This window comes from Pristis pectinata, chromosome 26 (assembly GCF_009764475.1).
Source record: "Pristis pectinata isolate sPriPec2 chromosome 26, sPriPec2.1.pri, whole genome shotgun sequence".
NCBI lineage: Eukaryota > Metazoa > Chordata > Chondrichthyes > Rhinopristiformes > Pristidae > Pristis > Pristis pectinata.
In genome coordinates, this window is record NC_067430.1 from 30346939 (window position 1) to 30362990 (window position 16052).

A 16052-nucleotide genomic window follows, 5' to 3' on the forward strand; every position below is an offset into this window, starting at 1 on the left:
CTACAAGGTATTTCATACACCTCTGTTATGTCCTTTTCACTACTTACTTCTCACTCGTCTATTGATAGAAATTTTGTTACTTTCACCCAAGCTCTTTATACAACGGTAAAAAGTTGATGCCCTGCACAGATTCTCGTGGCACACCACTCCCTACATCTCACCAATCAGAAAATAAACCTTTATGCTTACTCTCTGCTTCAGGCGGTCCTGCATTCGTGCCAAAACAAGGCTTTCATTTTACACAATAACTTCTAAAGTAACACTTTGTCGGATGTTTCCTGGAAATCTTAGTACATCCACTGGTTCCCCTGTACCCACAGTACAAGCTATCTCTACAAAGAACAATCCTAATAACCCTCTATAAGGCATCCAGAAGATCCCAGAGATTCGGCTGTCTAACCAGGGGAACGAGAGAGAAACCCATCCTCTCCTGGACCAAGTAGATGCTTTACATCGCAATCTAATAAATAATTAAATCAACAGTGCAAATAACATTAGGACCATGCAGAGCGCAAGGCTCAAAGAAAGCAGGTTCTCAGAAATCCTAGGAATGAATTCAGTGATTTCAGTGTTATTGATATGTAGGTGCACACTAACCCAATGGTTCTCCAGATGAGGAATCCCTAGTTAAATTCCTTTGCCTACTGTAACACCAAGATCCCTCTAACAACCTTCCTAAAGTGAGCTAATTTTACATACACCAGAAATGCAACTGAGGATCTATTGCCTGCAGACAACTAAATATCTCTCCAGGCAGTGGGATTGGCAACAATTTTGGCTTTTTAAAACCATAGTCTTATATACACATAGTCCCTTCGCAGTGATTTTACCTAAACTGTAACATTTTTCTCTCCAATTTCATCCTTGATACTGTTCTTCCCGATTCAACAGAACTGCATTAATGTAATGATCCCATTCATGCATCTGAGTTTCCACATAATTGACAAGCAGAGCTTGACTGACGGGTACCAGGATTACTGCTGTGCATCTGTGTTAAACCGCAGTTGCTTCAAACACAAGCACAAATTTCTAGACCCTTAACTTACTAGTAAAAGTTCTTAAGATAATTACACAATCCTTCATCAAGCACATTGCAATATATCTAAAATATTACAACAATGAGACCAAAATTATGAAGAATTTCTTTCCCAGTTGCATGGATGGCTTTTTTTCCAAACTTGTCTGGCCCCTCATCACCTTCAAGTTCTTCAAATCTCTACATTATTGTAACAAAGCTGAGGATGAATATAGAATAGCTGGTGAAAAGGCTGCTTCTTTTGTGACCATCTACCGGTGAAGCAGTTGGAGTTCTTGATAATGTACAGAAAGACTGCCGCAATGTAAAAGATTTATTCAAACGTTTTAACCACGACGATAATCCTGAACATTTTCTGCCTCATTTGAATACCTCGGTGGGATTTCTGGAGCACTTACAGATAACAGTAAAAGAATTCAGAGCAATATGTCCCATCGGAAATATTAACATTTAAATATCAAAAAGTATTCACCTGTACACCGAGATCTTTAAACCAAAGCCCTGTTGCAGGTGAGAAGCAAATAATTCAACTCCAATCACTTTGTCAACGCAGGTAACAAAAAAAAAATGACAAGTGCCCTAGAACGACCGGTCAGGCAGTCCACTGAATGGCTTTGAACCAGTTTTCAGAAATGAGCAGCACTCTGTGTGCCCCCAGTCCTGCTACTGGTAATGAGAGAGAGAGGCAAACACTGCACATCGACTGCCTTTTCCCAGAAACGGCAATTGAGCAGCAAAGCATACACCATTTGAGTGTTTGCTTTGCATTTATGATGTGTGTCTTAATTAAGCAACCCTCTCCAGAAGGGATGTTGCCATGCCAACGTTTTTTTTTGGGATTCAGCACCAGACCCAGGGATTTGGTGGTGGGAAGTTTTAGTGAGGAGTATGGTTGGGGGGGGGGGGGGGGGGGGGGGGGGGGGTAGGTGGAGATGGAGGAAGATGTGGAAGGGGAAGAAGGGAGCCGAGTTGGGTGGTGAAGAGGGTAGGAGAGGGGAATGGGGAAAGGGAAGATGGTGAGGGAGAGTAGGAAAGGGGAGGAGAGGGTGAGAGGAAAGGTGGAACGGGTGAAGAGAAGATGCATGCAGAAGGATCAGAGGAAGAGAGAGTTTACTGGCTGATTCTGGCTGGCTGTTTTCTTCTGTTCTGTCCTGGCATACAAGAGAGCAGCAATCGCAGCCCTGCCACTCTCACAGACAAAGCCGGCAGAAGCAGGTGCTAATCTTTAATAGCATCAGGTTTCATTAATATTGTATCAACATTTCTCTGGAGGAATTGCCTGGATTTTCACTTGCAGTAAAAGTGTTTTGCTGTTGGGAGAACATCTCGAGCAAACAAAGAGATGGGGCCATCTGTGAAACACGAAGAGTGGTTAGGAATGTGGCTATTTCTTGTGGGAGACCAGGCTGAGGAGAACTAACCAATTATCCAAATGTGGGCAAGAGCAGAGTAGGGGATCAGGGCTTGAAAGAAACACTTCTGACACGTTCATAAATAAATGAAACTGCCGTGAATTTTAGAGCAATAAAGCACAGCTCTGCAGCATTTACAAAGTGGACCATAAAACAGACGTTGAGAGGTCAGGACACTTTAAGCAAGTAAACGTTGAAGAATCATTCATTGCGGTGATTAATCAGCTTAAAGAACCAAAGGGAATGTGCACTTTCTATTTCTGGCATCTAATTTTCACCTTTTCCTATCAATCACTCTCAGAAGTGACATAAGTAACTCTGGAAGAGGAAAAATTAGCACTGAGAGTAAAAAGTGATAGGGAAGGAGTGAATGAAAGGGTGTAGAATCTTGGTTAGTATGGAATAAAACCAAGAGCGTAGGAGTCCAAGCTCCCAAGGTTTCAGCTCAGCAGCCCCAGGTATTTCCCTCCTGCCACCCCAGGGGGATCCAAAGTGTAAATTAACAAGGCAAAGGGGCTGACGTGCTCCTGTCTTGAAGGCAAAGCCGTGGGAGGACCCACCATAGATATTGCAAAAGCACTGAAGTGGTGTATGAAGATGTTTAAGGCATCAGCCACATCTGAGTTTCTGCCTATAGCTAATTACTGCAGTAGGTTTAGCCTGTCCAGCAAGTCTCCTCCCTATGTTCATGGCAGCATATACAGCCCGGCTTTAACAAATTAACACAGAATGAACACAGTTTGAAGACAGATGCATCACAAGTAACCCCAGTATTTAATTGAAAAAAATGAAGGAATTTTATAGAATAGAAAATGATCAGCAGGTCAGACAGCATCTATGGAGACAGAGAGAGAGAGAGAGACAGAGGGAGACAGAGGGAGAGAGAGGGAGAGAGAGGGAGAGAGAGGGAGAGAGAGGGAGAGAGAGGGAGAGATAACATTTCAGTTCTGATAAAACATTAACTCAGCTTCTCACTCCATAGACGCTGCCTGACCTGCTGAGCTTTTGTTTATCTATTGGATTTCTGGCATCTTTAGTATCTTGCTTTTGCATTTATATAGCACCTTCCATCATGCCTGGATGCTTCAAAGTTGATTAAATAGATTTGCAATGACCATAACCGGCCATTTTCATAACATCACTTGAGGGATGAATATAGGTTGGGGCATGTAAGCTTCTTCCAACGATATCTTGAGAGCCATCTGTAAAGGCAGAATAAGCTGGATTTTCAAGAGCATCTTAAAGGATTACTGAGGCGGAAAGATTTAGGCAGGGAAATCCAGCAACAGTCTAGAATTAGAAGGGATATTCCGTAAGAATACCAGCAAGTACATAGCTGGAATTTAAACGATGCTGTGCAGATTTAATCTATTTACAGTGTCCATTGGAGTGACTGAAGGAAATCTTTCAATGATCAGAAAAATTTTTCAAGCCCTTCTGAAACCAAGTTTTGCAGGCTGGCTCAGGTTATCTAAGCAACCTGAAGCATCACCTGTTGTCCTCTCCGTGGAGGCTGACTGACCTGCTGAGTATCCCCAGCACTCACAGCATTTACTTTTATAGATAGAGTACGAAATGCAAGTTGATCCATTTGCTCTTTCATTTCAAAGGAGATTGCCTGCATTTCTAAAGCAGAGGCCTGATCACCAATCTCAATAATTTATTCACACAAGAGATGGAGATCGCTGGAATATTTAGCTCAGAGGCTAATCTATTCCATTGCAAACCATTATTTTGATGAATTCAAATTATACCATGGTAATCTCTGAGAACTCAGAACCATACTGTGTTTAAAATTTGGTTACAAGCCTTGCTCAGTTATAGAGTCATAGAGTGAGACAGGATAGAAATAGGTACTTTGGCTCACAGAGTCTATGCCAGCCATTAAGCAAACATTGACACTAATCCTATTTTATGCATCCCCCCCAATTCCCACATTTACTGTGGCTAAATAACAGACCGACCTGTAAATCTTTGGGATGTGGGAGGAACCCCACACAATCACAGGTAGAATGTGCAAACTCCACACAGACAGCACCAGAGGTCAGGATTGAACTTAGGTCACTGAAGCTGTGAGGCAGTCAAACCACTTGCTGTGCCGTCCACAAACAAAGACTAACACAGATTAAATCAGAGACTAGAAGGGGTGCAGGATTCATAACTTGTCTGAGATGTTAGGTGACATTGAACAAGGAACTAGTAAAACCAACACAGTTAGCTCAAACATGGTTAGACTGTTAGTGGTAGCTGGAAACCTGAAGGCTTGCTCTTCTTTCCCCTCCCCAAGCTCAGTGGAGGCATTCTACATCAGATCACTCTCATTATCCATGCTTCCTCACGGACAGTAAGCTCATTGCCAAGGCATGCTTGCCTTCATCAGTCAGGGCATTGAGCACAGTATAACAACTGGCAAGTCACGTTGCAGCTGTATTAAACTTTGGTTCGATCACATTTGGAATATTGTGTGCAGTTCTGGTTGCCACATTACAGGAAGGATGTGGAGGCTTTGGAGAGGGTGCAGAGGAGGTTCACCTGGATTAGAGAGTATAAACTATAAGGAAAGGTTGGACAAACCTGGGTTGTTTTCTCTGGAGTGTTAGAGGCTGAGGGGAGACCTGATAGAAGTTTATAAAATTATGAGAGGCATAGACAATCAGACTCTTTTTCCCAGGGTGGAAATATCAAACACTGGAGGGCATAGATTTAAGGTGAGAGGGGGGAAATGCTTGAAGGAGATTTGCAAGGCAAGTTTTTTTTTACACAGAGAGTGGTAGGTGCCTGGAATGTGCTTCCAGGGGTGGTGGTGGAGGCAGATGTGAGGGCAATGTTTAAGAGGCATTTAAATAGACAGATGTGCAGGCAGTGAATGGAGGGATATGGACCACGTGCAGGGAGGTGGGATTAGTTTAAATTGGGATCAGGGTCAGCACAGACATCCTGGGCTGAAGGCTCGGTCCTGTGCTGTACTGTTGTATATTCTGTTCTGTGATACACTCCAACAGCCCGGGAAAACTCTGGGGAAAAAGTCGTGTATTTCCTCTCTCCGGCAAGTGCTCGGGTGAACTTTGCTGCAGACTCTTCCAGTGGGAACAGTTTAAAGTTTGGCTCTGATCTCTTCCACTCGTGGGCTAACATTAACCAGCAGGGGGCAGTCCCTCTGGAACTGTGGTCCAGCACAGATCAACGTTGTCTGAAGAAAAGGTAGTATATATTTATAACCACCGTGTAAGTAGCAAAGTTACTTAAGACAGGTCTTACCTATAAACAGAAGTGGGCAATTATGCTTTCTCAGTGATGTCTTTATTCTGAGAGTGAATTTAAAAGCAGGCAGTGAGTCACCAGCAATGGTGTGGTCAACCTGTAACAGCTTGACGTTATTTTGTTCCATTTTTTGGGATGCAAAGGTCTCTGACAAGGCTAGAATTTTTGTGAGTTGCTGCTTTCTTGAACTGCTGCAGTCCTTCTGGTGAAGGTGCTCCCACAGCGCTGGGGAGGGAGTTCCAGGATTATGAGGAGAGACTAAAGGAGCTAGGGCTTTACCCATTGGAGAGGAAGAGGATGAGAGGAGACATGATAGAGGTATACAAGATATTAAGAGGAATAGATAGAGTGGACAGCCAGTGCCTCTTTCCCAGGGCACCAGTGCTCAAAACAAGAGGACATGGCTTCAAGGTAATGGGTGGGAAGTTCAAGGGAGATGTCAGAGGGAGGTTCTTCACCCAGAGAGTGGTTGGTGCATGGAATGCGCTGCCTGGGGTGTTGGTGGAGGCTGATACGTTGGTCAAGTTCAAGAGATTGTTCGATAAGCATATGGAGGAATTTTAGATAGAGGGATATGTGGGAGGAAGGGGTTAGATAGTCTTAGGTGTGGTTTGAAGGGCAGCAATAACATGGTGGACCGAAGGGCCTGTATTGTGCTGTATTGTTCTATGGTTCTATTCGGTCCCAGCGACAAGGGAACAGCGAAATATTTCCAAATCAGGACGTGGTGAGTCTTGGAGGGAACCTGCAGGTGGTGGTGTTCCTGTGTGCCCTCGATCGTCTAGGTGATACGGCTTGTATGCTTGTGAGGTACTGATGGAGTTGCCTTGGTGAGTAACCTGCAGGATATTTTGTCAATGGTACATGCTGCAGTCATGGTGCCAGCGGTGAGAAAGAGTGGTCCGTAAAATAAAGATGGCGACAAGGCGATGTACAGGAGTGAGATAGATCGGCTGGTTGAGTGGTGTCACAACAACAACCTCGCACTCAACGTCAGCAAGACCAAGGAATTGATTGTGGACTTCAGGAAGGGGAAGTCGGGAGAACACGCACCAGTCTTCATTGAGGGGTCAGCGGTGGAAAGGGTGAGCAGCTTCAAGTTCCTGGGGGTCAACATCTCAGAGGATCTATCCTGGGCCCAACACATTGATGCAATCATGGCGAAAGCATGCCAGTGGCTCTACTTCATTAGGAGTTTGAGGAGATTTGGTCTGTCACCAGAGACTCTTGCAAATTTCTACAGACATACGGTGTAGAGTATTCTGACTGGTTGCATCACAGCCTGGTACGGAGGCTCCAATGTGTAGGATTTCAAGAGGCTGCAGAGGGTTGTAGACTCAGCCAGCTCCACCACGGGCACAAGGCGGCGGCATCCATCACTAAGGACCCTCACCACCCGGGACATGCCCTCTTCTCGTTACTATCATCAGGGAGGAGGTACAGGAGCCTGAAGACGCACACTCAATGTTTCAGGAACAGCTTCTTCCTCTCCGCCATCAGATTTCTGAACGGTTCATGAGTCCATGAACACTACCTCGTTATTCCTCTTTTGCACTATTTATTTATTTTGTAACTTAAAGTAATTTTTACGTCTTGCACTGTACTGCTGCCGCAAAACAACACATTTCACGACATATGTCAGTGATAATAAACCTGATTATGATTCTACCGTTCCAGAACAAAATTCACCGTATACAAAATCATGGTATCTCCATTAAAAATATGAATATTATCCTGGAATATAATTTATCAGCTTTTTGAACTGATGTGCCTCGCTACTGAGTACTGTGCTCCACATGTTATTTTGATGCAGAAACATTATTCATGGCTACCCCAGGCCAAACACACAGTTGTCATGTTATCTACCAATTCTAGCAAACTCACACTGTGCGGCAACAGCAGGGTTTTGTACTTTGACTAAGTCAATGCTGAAGCTGATTTATTGCTTCAAATACGCCTGACCTGTTACCCACTGAGATGTGTACAACAGCATAAATGGGAGTTTGTAATAAGAGTCTAAAGTACATTTCTGGAGAGATGGCAGGGAGTAAAAGCCCCCTGCCTTCCTCGTGCTGATAGTTCTCTAATTGTTCAGTGTGGTACAGTGGCTAGTGGAACCGCTGCCTCACCAGGGTTTAATCCCAATCTCTGGTGCTGCCTGTGTGGAGTTTACACGTTCTCCCCGTGACTCGATGGTCTTCCTCCGGTCGTTCCGATTTCCTCCCACATACCAAGGGAGTGTGGGCTGGTAGGTTAATTGGCCGCTGTAAATTGCCCCTAGTGTGCAGGGTGGCGCAGCTAGTAGAAGACACGGGACTGCAGACTGGAATCTGGTGCAAAAAACAAACTGCTGGAGGAACTCAGTGGGTCAGGCAGCATTTGTGGAGGCAAGGGGATGGTTGATGTTTTGGGTCGAGACCCTGCCTCAGGACTGAGAGAGGAGAGGCGAAGAGGCCAGTGTGAAGAGGTGAGGAGGAGGGGTGAGGGAGGAGCTGGAAGGCGATAGGTGGATCCAGGTGAGGAGGGGGATGATGAGCAGAAGGACCCAGGTGAGGGAGGGAAGGGTGGAGCTATGGACAGAGGCTGGGACGTGTGAACTGGAGACAACAGGCCGCTGCAGTTCCTGGAATCTGATCAGCGGAAGCGGATAAGGGAGGGATGAGGGCCAGTGGGAGGGGAAAGAAACTGGGTAATGGGGCTGGGGGGTGGACAGGGTTTGGAAAGAAAGGGGTGTTGAGAGAACCTGGGTGAATCAGGAGGGAGAAAGGAACACAGGGGGTGCAGATTACCTGAAAATGGAGAATTCAACGTTCATACCATTGGGTTGGGGACTACCTAGGCGGAATACGAGGTACAGTCCCTCCAGTTTGTGTTTGGCCTCACCCTGGCAGTGGGGGAGGCCGAGGACAGACAAGTTGTTGTGGGAATGGGAAGTGAACCTCAAGATGACCATTGCAGGCAATAGTTTTACGAGAACAATATTTAAGAGACATTTGGATATGTACGTGGATAGGAGGGGTTTAGACAGATATGGGCCAAATGTAGGCAGATGGGACTAGCTTGGCAGGCACCATGGTTGGCATGGATGAGTTGGGCCGAAGGGCCTGTTTCCATGCTGTATTTCTCTGTGACTCTATAACAGTGCAGGAGGCCACAAACAGGTATACAAGAGTGGGAGAGGGAGGGGAATGGAGGTTTACTATTCATTTGCCTCACTGGTAGATGACAGGCCATTCTGGGGACAACTCTGACCTGAAGAGTTGAGTTACCTCCCAGGTTCTATGGTTCTATGAAGGCATCAGACTTGCTGACTGTACGCTTAGCTTGAGTGGGCCTCGATTTGTAGCCGCAATTACACTTTGCTCTATCCCCCTCTCATGCCTCTGTGTAGTGTTACACATCTGGAACGCTTCTACAGATGTGTTGCTGCCAGGACCTTCAGTTTCCGCTGCTTGCTTGGGACATGGCCAGGAAGACAATCAGATGAGTTCAGCCTTTCTCGTCATTTCAGGTGTCACCTCTGGTGAAGTTCATGTACAACAAGATGGATCACCATTCCCAAGTCTCGCAAAAAGAGTCTTGAGAGTTAAAGATCAAGGATCCATCACACGGTTCACCTTCCCAACTTGCTTGCTGGGCGAGTTCTCCACTGTAATTATATTTTCATTACTAAATGCCAACTGCACCCTTTTCCTGATGCACATTAGTCTGATTCCTCTTCGGGCCTTTTATAATGATTATCTCCCCAGAGAACTGGAAGTAATGATGTTTGACTAAAGATATATTTTCATCTTGTTCCTCCTTCCCTCCCTCATGCATCCACTTTCAGGTACTGATCAGATCAAAGAACAAACACGATCTGCAGCTTAACAAGTCACAGAGGCAGGACAGTAAGAGTAAATTGATTTCTCACTTTCGGTTCAATTTAGTGATCATGCCACATCATTTATCATAAAAACAGCCGTCACCAGCTTCAACCAACAACTGCTAGTGATTTATCACTCTGATGAATTTTAGTAATTAAAAATTCCAGTGATTTTTTTGCTTTAGACAGTTCTGCTCTGCATTACAGATATTCTTATGAAAGTAAGTAACATCTGTGGAGGTCTGGGTGGTGGGTTTGCAGACTAAGTGTACTCCGCTACCCATTCTGTAATGACGTTTGATGATCACACAGTTGCTCTTGTGGGGAAGGCTAATGTTGTGTCAGGATCGTATGTCTGAAACGGAGGAGCAGACAGTGGAATCTTGCTGTGACTTGATTATAATTCACCCGGAACTACAGGAAACTAAGAGTAGGAATAAGACCCAGGGAATGGGCAGGAAGTGGGGGTTGGTTCACAGAATTGTACAGCATGGAAATAGGCAATTCAGCCCAACTTGTCCACTGCTGACCAGTGAGTAGCCTTCTCTGTTAATCCCATCCCTTGGCACTTGGCCCAGAACCCTCGATGCCCAAGTGATTCAAGTTCTCATCTGGATACTTCTTTTAAATGCTGTCAGTGACCCAGGTTCAACCACTCTCTCTGGCAGCATATTTCAAGTGGTTGGTGGATATTTAGGAGCCAGAATGGACAAATAGCATGTTACATTCAGTGACACCTCACAAGGATGAATGATTCATTTTTCTGGGATTTCCCTGATATCCCTCACCCTGATGAGTACAAATCCCACAAAATGTAATCTAAGCAATAAAGTAATTAGATTTTAATGAATGTTGGATAATGATCAAGGGGAAAGTATTGGGGCTGAATTTCCTTGGGAGGGACCTGAAGGAACCCTCAGTGCCAAGAATCTCTGACACTTCCGAGGTTTTTTTTGGAAGGAGAGGAACCTCAGGCTGGCAAGTTTGATGATGTCCATTGGATGACCCATGGACGGACCAGAGTCAGGGGTGTTCTTGAATGAACATTGGAGATTCAGTTAGTACCCAATTGCCAAGTGACACATTATGCGCTGACTTTTCAACTGGACAGAGTGAATTCCAGAGCAGCCCATCCCGGAACACGAGCTGGATAAAGGAATCAGAGGCACCTCCCTCGTGCAAGGACCAAGGGAGAACAGACAACCCAATGTCCGGATCTACTGACCTTGTGCACGTGGAATGTTTTCTGCAGATCCCACAAACTCCAGCAGCGTCTAATATTCAAAGTTGGAGCTACGTGAGGGATGGTCTAAATGACCAATCTCGGATTGTGTGTAAGGTCCCAATGACCAAACTTCACCTTATGTGCTGACCATAAGGAATGCAAACAGGGTATTTGGGCAAAAAACAAACTGCTGATCAGGTAGCATCTGTGGAGGGTCGAGACCCTTCATTCAGTGTAGATGAACGGTCTTGACACAAAATGTCAACTGTCCATTTCCCTCCACAGATGCTGACTGACCCGCCGAGTTCCTCCATCATCTTGTTTGTTGCTCTAAATTCCAGCATCTGCAGTCTCTTGTGTCTCCAGAGTGTTTGGGCATCTGTTTTCAAGATGACACTCAGATACACATAAATGACCCCATGGTGCTATTTTGAAAATTACCGTGATGTTCTGGACAGTATTTGGCCTTCAATCATCTATTAGATTTGATTAGGTTTACTGGTGGTTATTACATTGCTCTGTGGAAGAATGCCGTGTTACTGCATTTTCTACATTGTAAGTGACTGTACAAGAGACTACTTCATTGACAGTGAAGTATGTCAATGAGGTCGTGGCAAGCAACGACGATGGTTGGGAAAGGATTATAAGAAATGCAAACCTTTCTCACTTCGGAGAATGCCATCCCTAACCCCTGGCCAGATAAAGCAGTGAAACTGATATTTCTGTTGTTAGAAGTGAATGCATCAATATTAATCTTTTCACAATAACAACCTAGGAAATTTAATCTCCCAGGAGGAACATTTGAGCCAATCACTCCCCTTCTCTACAGTAAAATTTAGAACAGCACAGGTATTATGGGAGGGCGGATTTAGATACTTAAAGAATCAGTGACTTTACTTAACCTCCATCATCATCAACTATCAAAAAAACTTCAAGACAAATCTTTGAAGAAAATATTGAATGTTAATTTAAGCTGTATATTGTCAAACAGTTTGAAGTTTCGTTCTGGTTCCATTTCAATGAAAGGGTATCAGTTCTGCATGGATAAATCTACAAGCGGTGACTTCATCACATGCTGCCATTACGTAGTGACAACACTCGGGAAAAAAATGAAAGCTATTCAGGGGATGTTCTGAAAGGAACGTGAAAGGCGCTAGAGAAATGCAAGTCTTCACAATTTTTTCTTTTTCAGTAAAATTACTAACTAACCAGCCAAACTTTCATAATACGGCAGGGACAACCTGCACAAAGTTTGTAAAACAATAATATTTTCCATCAACATCTTTATTCCCTATAGGGCATAGTAACAAAGTCTGGAAGCCAGCCTGGTAGCTGATCTGTTTATTGTAATTCAATCCACAAGTCTTTTTTAGATTTGAACAGAGACCCATTTTGGAAAGAAAGGTGAACAAATGTATTAAACTGCAGCTGGGGGGATTTTGCAGTGGATTCTACTTAAGCGGCAAAATGAAGTTACAGTTTTACTTTATTGAAGAGCATGGTTTATGTTGCAATGTTCCAGCAGCCCCAGGTGAATCCATCTCAACAGGGAGACGCAGAGAGCACACATTGGGAATCACTTCTGATGTTATCATCATCAAATATTCAAGTTCAGCCTACCAGTGCAGGAGCATTCAGAGAACTAGTGGGTTAGAGTTGCAGAGATAGTTTAAGCAGGGCAGAGATTAAGACTACAGAGAGAACTGGCGGTATGCTGAGTTTGAAACCAGGAGTGGAATGGGATACTAAGGTATCACGGTCCATTGCTATGAAAATGACTCCCGGTCCCACTGCAGAAATTTTCATCCCTCAGCCAGTCTGAGTATATAACAGCTTTTCTCCTACAAACACACACTCTGTCAGGAATACGCTGGCCCTAGCTAGACCCAACATAGTAAAACTCTTGGAAGTGTGGGGATGCCAGGGAGATGCTGGGCCAGAGCAAGGAAACAGGCCATTCGGCCCACTGAGTCCATGCTGACCATCAACCAACCATTTACTGAAATCCTACATTAATCCCATTTCTTATGGTTATAGACTAACTGGGTTTTTGGATAAATTAACTGGTACGTACATTCACCTCACATGGAGAAGCCGACCAAAAATATAAGTGAACATCTGACATTTTTGAAATTCAATAAACATGCAAATGAATTGCCAGAAAGCAGCACCGCTGTACTGCAGAAGTGTTCCCTGGGGGTAAGGCTTCGTGCTGAGAGAAAGTTACTCAGTGAGGTTGCTTCTAATGGAATTCGCATTGGTTTGAACTTTTTGTTTGGAATTCTAATAGTTTAATTTTAATTACTATTGTGCTTTGATCGTTGTTTTAGGTTTCTCTACTTTGCTCACCAAACTGCCTTGGTATTAACCCTGGCAACCAGATGCAATGGGAAGTCTTCCTTAAACAGACCAACTGCCCGCTGATGGACGGTGATGACAAGGCAGTGGGTTTTCTTTATTTCTCTGTTTGTCCAGGTTGGGAGACATTGAATGAGAAGAACTCTCTGCAGAATCTCCAGGCAATTTTCATGGAATTTGAATACAGCAGAGTGTGACGTTGAAGAAAAATGAACTGATTGCTTAGATAAGAAAGCAGTGTTGGGGAGGGTACTGTGTGAGCGTCCAGAGGAGGTGTAACACTGAAACAGATAACAGCAATAGCAAGGTCCATGACCAGAGTTACAACAGAGAAGAGATCGAGCTCTGATTTGGAGGATTCACTAATCCCTCATTCAGAGAACTGGACCCGGTGATCTTACTGTGCTGTAATAAACTGGTAACACCACAATCTGAACACGTGTTCAATGGGAACTTGAAACTGGGGTAAGGCAGTAGTGTAGGGGCATGGTGCCTTCTTATACCTTGGAGTTTTGAGTTGACATTCTCCGCAAGTTCCCAGTCAGTGATCACTCTCCAAATTGGACCTCATGAGCAGAACATACAACACAACCCAAGGGTCAGTAATGAAACCTGATCGCCCAGACCTCATTATTCCCTTCACTAGGAACATACAGACCATCAGTCCGTTGGTCAGGTGAAAAACCAAGAGGCAAATTTGCTTAACATTAAACAAACAAATGAATGGTACTCACTACAAACAAGACACCAATTTTTATTGATGCACCATAGAAAACATCCAATCCAGTACGGCAACTGCTCTGCCCGTGACCACAAGAAACTGCAGAGAGTTGTGCACACAGCTCAGCACATCACGGAAACCAGCTTCCCCTCCAAGGATTCTGTCTACACTTCTCGCTGCCTTGGTAAAGCAGCCAACATAATCAAAGACCCCACCCACCGCAGACTTTCTCTATTCTCCCCCCTCCCATCGGGCAGAAGATACAAAAGCCCGAAAGTACGTACCACCAGGCTCAAGGACAGCTTCCATCCCACTGTTATGAGATTAATGAATGGTCCCTTAGTACGATAAGATGGATCTTTAACCTCACAATAAACTTCGTCATGGCCTTGCACCTTACTGTCTGCCTGCACTGCACTTTCTCTGTAACTGTAACACTATATCCTGCATTCTGTTATTGTTCTACCTCAATGCACTGGTGTAATGAAATGATCTGTATGGATGGCATGCAAAACAAAGTTTATCACTGGTCCTCGGTACATGTGACAATAATAAACCAATTTATTCACAGTAACTAGGAACAATATTTTGATATTTGAGAAAAGTTTCTCCTGTGAACCACCCAAATGAAGTCTTTAATACCACTGCTCACTCCCTTCTGCTGTAAAATGCTGTCAGCTTCTGTCAATTGATTAGTATCTCCACAGCTAGAGATCAACTCGCTGGCTATGATTTACCCAAATTCTGAGCAATATTTTTAAAAAGGTTGTGTGATTAATCTTCTTCAGTATTTAAGGATGTATTTGGTAGTGCAACAATGTTCACTATATCAATAGTTCTGGTGACAGGTCATTGATCTGAAACATTAAAACCTGATAGAGGTACAAGATCAAGAGAGGCATAGACAGGTTGAAGGCACACAGTCTTTTTCCCAGGAAGGGGGTGCTAAAAACAAAAGGGCATAGGTTTAAGATCAGAGGTGAGAGATTTAAAAGGGACATCAGGGGCAGCTTCTTCACATAAAGGGTGGTGCGTATTTGGAATGAGCTGCCAGAAAAAGTGGTTGAGGCAGGCACATTAGTAACATTTAAAAGCCGTCTAGATCAGTCCATGGATAGGAGAGGTTTAGAGGGTTATGGGCCAAGTGCGGGCAGATGGGACCAGCTCGCTGGGCAACAGTCAGCATGGACGAGTTGGGCCGAAGGGCCTGTTTCCGTGCTGAATGACTCAGTGACTTTATTCCAGCAACTGCAATCTCCTGTGTCTCCGTTGGCCTACCCATGCTCCTATTTTCTTATATTGCTCCCTTCCAAGGCTGGAGTTTTTGTGAGAACTCCTTCACTCACCAAGCTTGGTCCACCTGACCGGTGACAGACAGTCTGTGCCAGAGGTGAACCAGTTTTCACGGCTCCACTGCTTTCAGTGGGGAGCTGAGGGCCAAGGCTTGACTTGTACTTCAAAATTCCTTCAGTTTAATATTTTTAATTATAAGCTTTAGTTAATTTTTTACTTAAAATGTTTATTTTTTGTAGTTATGGTATGTCAATTCTATTAGATTTTTTTAAACATTAGAGACATTTATAAAAGACATTAAAACCGTCACAGCTTCCACAGTGGGCAAAGCCCCACCCTCAGTCAGAGTGTTTCAAGGGGTTTTAGTCCAATGGATTAACTGGTAATCCTGTGGTTTATAGTGTGATAATGTTCGTCCATGATCATTGCATTTCTAAGCAACATAATTGAAGGCCTGGCCTCATAGCCTTTTGAACATCCTCTTTGGACTCAAGGGTGTGAGGGTTGGGACAACGATCAGTTTCTCTGCTCCAACTCCTCTATAATCTTGTGGAATATGAAATGTATTTACGGAGTCTTACGGGAATACCTAACGTACTTACTAACACCAAGCATTCCTTCTACCTCCAGGACAACCTGTCATCCGCACTTCCTCATTCAGCTCACATCACAATTCAGAGGAAAACACGACGATGCTGGAGGAACTCAGCAGGCCAGGAAGCGTCCGTGGAGAAAAACAGGTGGTCAACATTTCGGGTCAGCACCCTTCTTCAGGACTGAAGATAGGAAAAGGGGAAGCCCAATATATAGGAGGGAAAAGCAGAGCAGTGATAGGTGGACAAAAGAGGGGAGGCGGGGTGGGCACAGGGTGGAGATAGGTA

The 16052-nt window shown here is 44.3% G+C and overlaps 1 protein-coding gene across 3 annotated transcripts in view; it reads right to left on the bottom strand.

Moving 5' to 3' along the window:
• rap1gapa (RAP1 GTPase activating protein a) overlaps positions 1-16052 on the bottom strand; it is a 302062-nt gene that overhangs the window by 117353 nt on the left and 168657 nt on the right. The gene's annotated exons all lie outside the window — the stretch shown is intronic.